Source organism: Berghia stephanieae, unplaced genomic scaffold, assembly GCF_034508935.2.
Source record: "Berghia stephanieae isolate SIO BIC M18660-M18661 unplaced genomic scaffold, UCSD_Bste_1.3 scaffold7, whole genome shotgun sequence".
Classification (NCBI taxonomy): domain Eukaryota; kingdom Metazoa; phylum Mollusca; class Gastropoda; order Nudibranchia; family Aeolidiidae; genus Berghia; species Berghia stephanieae.
In genome coordinates, this window is record NW_027628621.1 from 17,501 (window position 1) to 30,000 (window position 12,500).

Here is a 12,500-nt window from a genome sequence, read left to right on the forward strand (position 1 = left end):
ATGTGTCTCTTTTTTATTTCAATTTTTCCATCCAGAGCAGGATCAACCCTCTTTGTGGAACTACAAAAAAAGTGGTGGCAAACAAGTAGTGTTGACTTTTTCTGTATTGAGGCGAAAGAGATTTTTATTCCAAGGGTTTGGGAAAGCAAATTGCTTCTTATTCAGAGCTAGTGCACTATTTAACTGTTTTATTGTCTAAAATAGAATTGATTTTGCAGTTCAACTTGACTAGATATCTAATTTTATACGACTTGTCTCTCAAGTAGAATTAAAAAATGAAAAATGAGGATAGCGTGCCATATCATATTTTGAAAAATCATTTGATATATCTAGAAATCATCTGTATAACCTATTGTATACAGTAACTAATTAGGTTTTGTGATTATAATGATGAATTCATAAGGTCTGACATCATATTTGACCACAAAATTATTTTATCTCTGGGCGTAAAAAAATCAATTTTACAGCATTTTTTTTTATCTAAGGGGTATGGGTTAGTGAACCGATTATAATTTTTTTTAGACTTAGATCAATCTACAAAATTTTCGTTTTCTTGTCCTATTACGGTCATATTTTGAAAGTTTGATGGATCATTTCTTTTAGTTGTCTGCAAAATCAGCCTTTTATGTCAAATTATAGAAAAAGCTTGCGCTTTCTCAAATGTCTGTTTTATGTCATTTGTCTGATTTTCTAGCAATCCTACCTTAGTCATTTTCCTTTAAATTATCTTCAAATTTATTCAGAATCTTTTCTATGATGTGTTTTACATCATGATGTAAGTGTTTGGGGGTAAATTAAAATTTAGCAATTTTATAAATTTTAAAATTCATTTGTTCCTGTCGATCCGCGCTAAATTTTCAGTTGAAATCAAATAAAAATTCTAAAAAAATTATTCCAAGAGTTTTCATGATATAGCTATTTATGAAAGAAACATTGTGTTTAAATTTGAAAGAAATTTATATGCTAGTTTTTGGTGCATCTATGTTATAAATTTTAGGGTTTTACGTCTAATTTTAGCTTATGTTGCCCCTTAAAAAAAGTTTTTTTTTTAATTCAGTTATTTTTGGTGTTTAGCATCAAATTATACATTACATTATTAGTTCATGAGATATAATTAAAAATTTTAGAACTATAAAGCGTATTTGACCACTAAAGTAATTTTTTGGTGAATAACAGCAGATATTAAATTATTTCGCAATTTTTTTTTCTTAGAGGTATGGGTTAGCGAATCGTTTATAATTTTTTTCAGAATTTGATCAATTTATAAAATATTACTGTTTTCTTGTTCCATATTGGTTATACTTGATGAATGTTGGCCTTTGTCTGCATTATTAGCTTTATTATCAAATTAAAGACAAATTTTTCATTTTCTCAAAATTTCATTGTGCGTCATTCTCTGATTTTCTAACATTCACATCTGGATTGTTTCCCATCAGATTGTCTTCAAATTTGGTCAGAATTTTTCTTATGATGTGTTTTGCATCATGATGGTTGGGTTTTGGGCTAAACAAAAATTTAGCAGTTTTATGAATTTTTAAATCAATTTTTTTTCCTGTCATGTCACACCAAATTTTCACTAAGAAATCGAATAAAAATTCTGAAAAATTTATTTACAAGACTATTGCTAAACCTATCCATCTTGTTGTAAGAAACATTTTGTGTAAATTTGAAAGAGATCTGTTCGTTGTTTTTTTCTGCATCACTGTAAGAATTTTTGGGGTCTAATTTTAGCTTATATTGTCCCACCTGGTGGTAGGGATTTGGTGGCTAATAGTATTAGCCCTGGTGTTAGGGACTCAGTAATAGCCATGTGGTAGGGACTCGGCGAGTAAAAGTGCTGGTGGTAGGGATTCAACGAGTAAAAGCGCTGGAGGTAGGGACCCAGTGAGTAATAGCGCTGGTCGTAGGGGAGTAAAAGCTCTGTGACTCGCTGAGTAATAGCGCTGGTGGTAGGGACTCGGTAAGTAATAACGCTGGTCATACGTGCTCAGTGTGTAAAAGCTCTATGACTCGGTAATAGCGCTGGTGTAGGGACTCGGTGAGTAAAGCGCTGGTTGTAGGGGCTCAGTGAGTAATAGCGCTGGTCGTAGGGACTCAGTGAGTAAAAGCTCTATGACTCGGTAATAGCACTGGTGGTAGGGACTCAGTGAGTAATAGTAATAACGCTGGTCGTAGGTGCTCAGTGAGTAAAAGCGCTGGTGGTAGGGACTCGGTGAGTAATAACGCTGGTGGTAGGGACTCAGTGAGTAATAGCACTGGTGGTAGGGACTCGGTGAGTAAAAGCTCTATGACTCAGTGAGTAAAAGCGCTGGTGGTAGGGACTCGGTGAGTAGAAGCTCTATGACTCAGTGATAGCGCTGGTGGTAGGGACTCGGTGAATAAAAGTGCTGGTGGTAGGGACTCTGTGTGCAAAAGCGCTGGTGGTAGGGACTCGGTGAGTAATAGCGCTGGTGGTAGGGACTCGTGAGTAGAAGCACTGGTGGTAGGGACTCAGTGAGTAAAAGCGCAGGTGGTAGGGACTCGTGAGTAGAAGCACTGGTGGTAGGGACTCAGTGAGTAATAGCACTGGTGGTAGGGACTCAGTGAGTAATAGCACTGGTGGTAGGGACTCGTGAGTAGAAGCACTGGTGGTAGGGACTCAGTGAGTAAAAGCTCTATAACTCGGTAATAGCACTGGTGGTAGGGACTCAGTGTCAGTGAGTAAAAGGTCTATGACTCAGTGAGTAAAAGCACTGGTGGTAGGGACTCAGTGAGTAAAAGCTCTATAACTCGGTAATAGTAATAGCACTGTTGGTAGGGACTCAGTGTCACTGAGTAAAAGGTCTATGACTCAGTGAGTAGAAGCGCTGGTGGTAGGGACTCAGTGAGTAAAAGCTCTATGACGGTAATAGCACTGGTAGTAGGGACTCGAAGAGTAAAAGCGCTGGTGGTAGGGACTCGGTGAGTAAAAGCTCTATGACTCAGTGAGTAAAAGCGCTGGTGGTAGGGACTCGGTGAGTAATAGCGCTGGTGGTAGGAACCCAGTAAAAGCGCTGGTGGTAGGGACTCAGTGAGTAAAAGTGCTGGTAGGGATTCAGTGGTGGCACTGATTTTACGACATTAGAATATAAAGAAATTTACAACTAGAATCGGACTAATGATTTTACAAAAGGTCCCCACAAAAGTATATCTTTAAAATATTAAACAAGTCTGTTGTTTAAATTAATTTATAATTTTATTTTAAAAGATCAAGAAAATGTCAAAATAAAAATGAAAGTTTTGACAACCAAAATGTACCTATTCCGTAACATATAAAGACACACAAACAAATCTTGTCTTCTTGCTCCTCTGTAATCTTGACACAGCATTGCTCTGATTTCAACTTAATGTCTGTTTTCATTTTCATTCTTTGTAAAGTATTAAATTAGTATTAGGCTGTGTATTACTTCACTCTTAACATTATTGTGCGGTAACCAAAAATTTTCCATAATTCAGTTTCTGAAAAGTTGGCCACCCTGCTCTTAACATTATTGTGCGGTAACCAAAAATTTTCTCTAATTCAGTTTCTGAAAAGTTGGCCACCCTGGAATAACCATGACCCTCATTATCTATGCACATAACATTCACAAGTGGATACAAATATCGATTTACTTTGTATGTTGCATCCATAACAAACACATCACAAAAAACACTCAAATCACGCCTCATTCTTCCCGTTACATAAAACAAATACTCAAAACCACCATCCTCATTCACATTGAACTTTGTTACACCTCCTTCCTCCTCTATCTCTCTCAGTAATTCCTGTACCGTCTCACTGTCCGTCCTGTCAATATCAGTCTTGAACAATCTCCGCTGCAAATCTTCGACATTTTTAGGCAATACATTTTATCCTTGGCTTGATTGAATGTATTGCCTAAGTTGGGTTGTGGACACCTTTGTTTTAGCCATAGCCCAGGGGTGAGAATGACTGGTCACTAAAAAGGAGGACATTTTTCAGCGCTAAGATCAAGAAGCATCCATGCAAAAATAACCTATAAATTTAAATTTCATTAAAATATATTGTGATGCAATCCAAAATGTGTCTCGCAGCAATTTCTGACACCACTCGGAGGAATTTCAAAAACTGAAAGTGTAATTATAACATGGTGGTTGTAGTAATGGTAGTCGTAGGTATGATGATGTGGTGGTGGTTGTAGTAGTTGTGGTAGGGATGATGTGGTGATGGTTGTAGTTGTAGTAGTAGTGGTAGTCGCCACATTTCCCTTATTCACAGATTCACTAATGCCCACCTCCCATTGTTTCAAGTTGACCAGAGACGCCAACTTAAAATTTCGCTCACATAAATTTCAGAAACAATTCCGAAGAATTTCAATGCTTAAACAGGAATTTCTGCAAACTAAATATAATCTATTGAGATCTATAATCATCCCAATACCCTTGTTTCAAATCAAGTAAAGTTCCAAAACCAATTTCATTATGACGTATATAAAACATAAAAATTAATGGTAGGGTTGGTGGTAATAATGATATGATGGTGGATGTTGTACTGGTGGCAGTAATGATAATGATGATGTATGTGGTTGTGCTGGTTGCAGAAGTGGTGGTGGTGATATTGTTGTGTTGGAGGAGGTTGTAGTAGTGGTGGTAAGGATGTGGTAGTGATTGTTGTTTTAATGGTGATAGTGTTTTGATGTCGTCGTCGTGGTGGTGGTAATGATGGTGATGATGATGATGTGGTGGAGGTGGTTGTACTAGTAGTAGTGGTGGTCCTTCATGAAATGATGGTGTGGCGATGGTGGTGGTTGTAGTAGTAGTAGTAGTAGTAGTAGTAGTAGTAGTAGTAGTAGTAGTAGTAGTAGTAGTAGTAGTAGTAGTAGTAGTAGTAGTAGTAGTAGTACAGTAGAACATGAAAGTAACGTACTCGGAAATTGCGAGAACTCGGAAATAGCGAGTAAAATCTAAATCCCCGTTTTTTTCTCTTATTTGAGTCAATAAAATTAGCATGAAAGTAGCGAGTATGAAAACGAGGTCAACTCGGAAATAACGAGCATTTCCTGCCCCAGCCTAGGACTTCGAACGAAGTAAAGCAAAACAACAGACAAGGGCGATTTAAATATTTTTAGCCTAGCTTTCCTTTTTTTATTTTTCGTTACGAGTAACATTACATAGTAGCAGTAGCCTAGTCTGTAGTAGTACATAGTAGGGGAAACACATTTGGGTGTGTGTGTTTGTGTGCGTGTGTGTGTATTGGGGTGGGGGTCAATTATTCACCCATTGTGGTGCCACGCGACACGCGAGGTAAGCACTGGCAGCCAAGATGTCAACACTTAGCAGTATCGGTCAGCAAGTAGCATTCGTTAACGAACGACACGATCAACGAGAGAGGGGAGCGTGGAACCATCATTTTCAGTGGGTCAGTGATTGAGTGATGCGCTTGCTTACCTCATCAAACATGCCTAGTGCATACAAACACTTGCACACACACACACACACACACACACACACACAAACACACACGAAATCTTGATGGAAATGGAAGGGGTGGATCAACTTCAACCTGTGGCCATCATTACGTAGTTAACGAAGGCCGTGTTCAACCCCGCCCCCCCCCCACTTTATCCACACAGTCATTTGCACGCACACGCGCAGCACACATGCACAAACACACACACACACACACACACCCACACACACACACATTGTCTTTCCATATTTTTGTACAGCCGAGTGACCTTTCCTGGCAACTCGGGAATAGCGAGAACTCGGAAATAGCGAGTAATCAGGAGTGGACCCGTCGAACTCGCTATTTCCGAGTTCTACTGTAGTAGTAGTAGTAATATAGTAGTAGTAGTAGTAGTAGTAGTAGTAGTAGTAGTAGTAGTAGTAGTAGTAGTAGTAGTAGTAGTAGTAGTAGTAGTAGTAGTAGTAGTAGTAGTAGTGGCATTGATGTGATGATGATGACGATGATGATGACGATGATGAGGATGATGATGATGATGATGATGGTAATGATGATGATGATGATGATGATGATGGTGATGATAAGGTGTGTACTTGGAAATGAAAAGAGATTGATGGCTGATGTGAAAAGGATATGATCCACTTTATAGATTTAAGTTTGTCTGACAGAAGGACAGATAGAGTGTGTTTGTGTGTGTGTGTGTGTGTGAGAGAGAGAGAGAGAGAGAGAGAGAGAGACGCATAGAGGGGGAGAGAAAGAGAAAAATATGAGAGAGAGAGAGAGAGAGAGAGAGAGAGAGAGAGAGAGGAGAGAGAGAGAAAATAGAGACTGCTCCAATTGAATATAGTGATAGCTACAGAAAGGTTAGGTTAAAGTATTGATTGAACGTTATTGTTATGCGTGTTGTGTTTTATTTGTTAATCGTAAATATTAAGTTAACGAATGTTTCATGTTGGCAATTGCCAGGAAATTAACATTTAAGTGAACCATATGTGTGTGTGTGTGTGTGTGTGTGTGTGTGTGTGTGTGTATCACTGTTAAGTATAGGAAGATGAAAAATGAAAACATATTGAGGCTAAAGAACTGGGTGCTCTTTACTGATTTGTGTGTGTGTGTGTGTGTGTGAGAGAGAGAGAGAGAGAGAGAGAGAGAGAGAGAGAGAGAGAAAAGAGAGCTCAAAGTAAATCTAGTGATGAGTACAGAACGATGATAGTGAAAAATTAATGAGGCTAAAGATCTGAGTGAACTTTATTGATTTCTATGTGAATGTGCATATGTGTCATGTGTGTGTATGACAGTTAGAGAGAGAGAGATAGATAGAGAGAGAGAGAGAGAGAGAGAGAGAGAGAGAGAGAGAGAGAGAGATTGAAGTCAAGGTGTTTGTGATGACCTGTTATTGGTAAGTAGTGGAGGATGAACATGAAAACTAATCGGGACTAAACAAATAAGTGTGCTTTATTGATTTGTTTGTCTATGAGTGTTTGTGTAAAGAAAGATAGATGGATAGAGAGTGAGAGAGTTTTGAGCTATTAGTTCGAAGGGTTTTACGGCGCTTGCTTCACTTTTACTTGTAGGTCATTTCAGCACCACTTAAAAGGTAAAAATGGGGCTGTAAAAAAATATAGATCAAAAGTAACGGAGAAAAGGTGAGACTGGTTTAAATAGGTGACTTCAAACTAACTACATTGATAGTTTGATCTTGGAGTCCGTTTGTGAGAAACGGACACCAAGATCAAACTATCAATGTAGTTAGTTTAAAGTCACCTAAAAGTTTCACCAAGACACAAGCACAGAATCCTTGTGAGCGTAATACAAAATTTAGAACAACAAATCTAACGTCACACAAAAGAGAGATGATTTACGAGGACAAACACATCATCTCCCAAAAACCATGACTATACATTTAATTGCTTCCCTCCCTGCCAATGAATCTGGCCGGCCAGGAAAAGGATCAAGCCAAGACAAAGACAGAAAGCAATTCTGATCTATGCAAGTAAAGATCCCACCAGGAAGATGATGTGATAGTGGTGCTTGCACTAGAGGTGGTACTGATTATAATGATGGCAGTGATGATGTGGTTGTGGAGATGGTGTTACTGATGATAATGTGATAGTTGCTTTTGTAGTGGGGATGGTCATGATGTCATAATGGTTCAGGAGTGAGAATGACGGGACACGAAAATGGAGGAAATTTTTCAGCGAATAGTTCAAGAGCCATCTATGCGACGATAACGTAAAAATTTGAATTTCATCAAAGTCTACTGAGATGCAATCCAAAATGCGTCTCGCAATAATTTCTAACACCACTTGGAGGAATTTCAAAAGTTGAAAGTGTAATTACACTTTAGGCGGAAGATTCTCAGCCCTGGACCATGGGGAGGGAGTGGCAATGATAATGGACAAATGCCTTTGCCTATACTCTACAATGATTGCTTAGCTATGGCCTCAATACCCATTTTCTCTAGTGTGCTAGTGCTATAACAAAAGTAAAAACTAACGTGCTCACGTGCGCGTGTGAGTGTTTGCGTCATATTATGGTGACATACTCGTAAGGTTCAGTGAATCTTTCACCCACTACACACTCGACTAATATGACAGCCGGTGTTGTTTCGTGATTGCGCAATGAGGACACTAAATGATGGAGATTGGGGGGAGGGGGTGGAGGGGGTTGAGAGACTCTCTGTCTATCTTAGCCTTTGTCGTAGAGATCCAGATTGATCAGTTTATCGTATCTGGACAAGCTCAGGGACGGAGTTTATCTTAAACGTTTTGAATTACGAATGATATGGAGCAAAAAATCGGGAATAGCCTCAGAGCTTATTTTAAGCGAGAGTTTATTTACAGGGACTGCAGTGTAATTATTTGAGAGTTGCTTTCGACAGCTGTGCCGTTTCAAGTTTGTGTATCTGAGTTTAGAAGGGTTTGTTTTATGGTTACAAGGAAAGAGAGAGAGGGGGGGGAGAGAGAGAAAGAAGGAGAGAGAAATAATAAGGGAGAGAGAGAGAAAGAGAGAGGGGAGAGAGAGAGAGGGAGAGAAACAGAGAGAAAAAGAGAGAGACAAGAGGGGGAGACAGAGAAAAAAAAGAAAGAGAGAGGGAGAGGGAGAGGAGAGGAGAGAGAAGAGAAGAGGAGGAGGAGAGGAGAGAGAGAAGAGGAGAGAGGAGAGAGAGAGAGAGAGGGAGAGAGGGAGGAGGAGAGAGAGGAGAAGAGAGAGAGAGAGAGGAAGAGAGAGAGGAGAGAGAGAGAGGGGAATAGAATGAAAAAAAAACGTTGTTGCACCTGATAGGGCGTTTGAATCTCCTGACATATTTTAAATTGGGCTCTCTTCTTTGTGTCCTTAAGTAAGACAGATAACTCTATTCAACTCCAACTCCAGTAAATAATTTTAAATACTGTGCATAAATCGCATTACACGGGGGAGAACAAGCCGTAGCTTCAACGACACTTGGCGTATAGAGCAAATTATAACTTCTGCTTGGTGTCATGCTATTGAATTTATTCGACAACGACAAGGGTGTTACTGATATGAAACTCGTGTAAGGTGAGAAAGTGTTAGTTAAGCCTTTTCCATAGATCAACGTGACGTAGTTGATAAAACTCCGGCCATTTATTTGCTACTTTCTCAAACTGCTCATACTCAAATTAATAGGGTTTTAGTTTAGATACACATGACCTACCTACCGACTTTGTGGATGAGACCATGGGGAGGGAGTGGCAGGGATGATGGACAAATGCCTTTGCCTATACTCTACAATGATTGCTTAGCTATGGCCTCAATACCTATTTTCTCTAGTGTGCTAGTGCTATAACAAAAGTAAAAACTAACGTGCTCACGTGCGCGTGTGAGTGTTTGCGTCATATTATGGTGACATACTCGTAAGGTTCAGTGAATCTTTCACCCACTACACACTCGACTAATATGACAGCCGGTGTTGTTTCGTGATTGCGCAATGAGGACACTAAATGATGGAGATTGGGGGGAGGGGGGGGAGGGGGTTGAGAGACTCTCTGTCTATCTTAGCCTTTGTCGTAGAGATCCAGATTGATCAGTTTATCGTATCTAGACAAGCTCAGGGACGGAGTTTATCTTAAACGTTTTGAATTACGAATGATATGGAGCAGAAAAATCGGGAATAGCCTCAGAGCTTATTTTAAGCGAGAGTTTATTTACAGGGACTGCAGTGTAATTATTTGAGAGTTGCTTTCGACAGCTGTGCCGTTTCAAGTTTGTGTATCTGAGTTTAGAAGGGTTTGTTTTATGGTTACAAGGAGAGAGAGAGAGAGGGGGGGAGAGAGAGAGAAAGAAGGAGAGAGAAATAATGAGGGAGAGAGAGAGAAAGAGAGAGGGGAGAGAGAGAGAGGGAGAAACAGAGAGAAAAAGAGAGAGACAAGAGGGGGAGACAGAGAAAAAAAAAGAAAGAGTGAGAGGGGGAAGGAGAGGAGGAGACAGAGGGAGTGGGAAGGTGGGAGAAATAGAGAGAGAGAAGGAGAGAGAGGAGGGGGAGGAGGAGAGAGAGAGAGAGGGAAGGAGAGAGAGAGAGAGAGAGAGAGAGAGAGAGAGAGAGAGAGAGAGAGGAATAGAATGACAAAAAACGTTGTTGCACCTGATAGGGCGTTTGAATCTCCTGACATATTTTAAATTGGGCTCTCTTCTTTGTGTCCTTAAATATGACAGATAACTCTACTCAACTCCAACTCCAGTAAATAATTTTCTATACTGTGCATAAATCGCATTACACGGGGGAGAACAAGCCGTAGCTTCAACGACACTTGGCGTATAGAGCAAATTATAACTTCTGCTTGGTGTCATGCTATTGAATTTATTCGACAACGACAAGGGTGTTACTGATATGAAACTCGTGTAAGGTGAGAAAGTGTTAGTTAAGCCTTTTCCATAGATCAACGTGACGTAGTTGATAAAACCCCGGCCATTTATTTGCTACTTTCTCAAACTGCTCATACTCAAATTAATAGGGTTTTAGTTTAGATACACATGACCTACCTACCGACTTCGTGGATGAGACCATGGGGAGGGAGTGGCAGGGATGATGGACAAATGCCTTTGCCTATACTCTACAATGATTGCTTAGCTATGGCCTCAATACCTATTTTCTCTAGTGTGCTAGTGTTATAACAAAAGTAAAAACTAACGTGCTCACGTGCGCGTGTGAGTGTTTGCGTCATATTCTTATTATGGTGACATACTCGTAAGGTTCAGTGAATCTTTCACCCACTACACACTCGACTAATGACAGCCGGTGTTGTTTCGTGATTGCGCAATGAGGACACTAAATGATGGAGATTGGGGGGAGGGGTTGGAGGGGGTTGAGAGACTCCCTGTCTATCTTAGCCTTTGTCGTACACATCCAGATTGATTAGTTTATCGTATCTGGACAAGCTCAGGGACGGAGTTTATCTTAACCGTTTTGAATTACCAATGATATGGAGCAGAAAAATCGGGACTAGCCTCAGATCTTATTTTAAGCGAGAGTTGATTTTAACGTAGTTTTAAAGGGACTGCAGTGCAGGGACGGCTGGTAATAATGGGCAGGGTGGGCAAATACCAGCCTGTTTTTTCAAGTTATATGCTGTATTACCAGGTCCGAAATAATCAAATCTAAATTAGATAATTTCAAAAGTTACTACTTAAAATTGATACTTTGTACTGAAATCAATTTGTGTGTATTTTTGATAGATTGCGAATCACCATGCATCCCGTAATACATAAACCAGGATACGCTCCTGTTCTTTTTATCACCCCCCCCCCCCCAACCACTCCACTCCACTCCGCCCACATCGTCATCTCATCGTCACGTCGCCTGACGGTGATTTTGCTGTCTGGCCTCTCTAGTACTAGGTCGGGCTAATTCAAATGAGCCCACCTTATTAACCAGTGTACACTAAATAGAGATTTTGGCAAACGAACTTTTTCTTATTTATTGCCTTACTTGTGCTGGGAAGGTTCCAGTATTGAATTAAATTTATTAATTTACTAATATTATATCAATTTAGTATTAGTTTGTGTTGTTTTAATATATTTGTTTATCCATTTAAATTATTTCTTTTTTTTCCCCTCGTTTTCTTTAGTGTTTCTCAAAACTCATTTATTTAAATTGTTTTCTTATTTGTTTGTTGTTGTTGTTGTTGTTTTTTGTTGTTGTTTTTTGTTTTGTTTTTTAACAAATTAATTTGTTAATTCTTTTTTTTTATTATTCTTAAAGTAATTACCGCTGTATTTTTATTGCCAGACTAAATATTTTTGCAAAACAATGTCATTTTCTATTGTATTCCCTCTAATAAAACAAAACACTTTTATTCAAAAGTCACGACTAAATAAATATATAAAATACAACCACCATTTTGGTTTTCTCAACAATTGAATTAGTATACGAGAAATACTCTTCTGAGTAAAGAGATAGTTGAATTCTAAGTTATAGAGGAAATACGGAAGGGTGGGCAGATTCCGTACTTGCCCGTCCTGAAGCTAATACATACATAAGATGGTTCGCGATGAAGAGGCGGGAAGCAAGGGATTGGTTGGGTAAGGAGCAAAGATAACACGGTAATTATTGTGACGATAGTCAAACGAATACATGAGGAGAGATTGGTAACATTATTTTGTCTTAATTATATTGTATGAAGTATTGGCGAAAGCCTAATATTAAATAAACGTTGTTTTTGTTTGTCTTATTTTGACTATGGAACTGATACTGATACTTGTCATAGCAGACCTGCCTACTTTAGATAGGAAAATAAAAATCGTAGTTTTCAGGGCTAATAAAATCGTAGATATTTTAACTACCCTTTAAAAAAATCACCGGAATTTTCGTCTGTTTTGATAGATATCAAATTTTAAAAAACGAGAAAAAATAATTGGAAACGTAATAATGATGGTGATGGTGGTATAGTGGTAGCGGTGGTGGTAGTAGTAATGATGATGGTAATTATTATTATTATTATTATTATTATTATTATTATTATTATTATTATTATTATTATTATTATTATTATTATTATTATTATTATTATTATTATTATTATTATTATTATTATTATTA

The 12,500-nt window shown here is 38.6% G+C and overlaps 2 long non-coding RNA genes across 3 annotated transcripts in view; one reads left to right on the forward strand and one right to left on the reverse strand.

Moving 5' to 3' along the window:
* LOC144962215 (uncharacterized) overlaps positions 1–635 on the forward strand; it is a 2,321-nt gene extending 1,686 nt beyond the window's left edge. Inside the window, exon 3 of the long non-coding RNA XR_013643398.1 lies at positions 36–635. This is a non-coding gene — a long non-coding RNA (uncharacterized LOC144962215). The remainder of the gene's footprint in view (positions 1–35) is intronic.
* Positions 636–3,192: 2,557 nt separating this feature from the next.
* The window catches only part of LOC144962216 (uncharacterized), a 23,392-nt gene continuing 14,084 nt past the window's right edge, over positions 3,193–12,500 (reverse strand). For both annotated transcript variants that reach the window (XR_013643400.1, XR_013643399.1), the window contains exon 5: positions 3,193–3,956. This is a non-coding gene — a long non-coding RNA (uncharacterized LOC144962216). The remainder of the gene's footprint in view (positions 3,957–12,500) is intronic.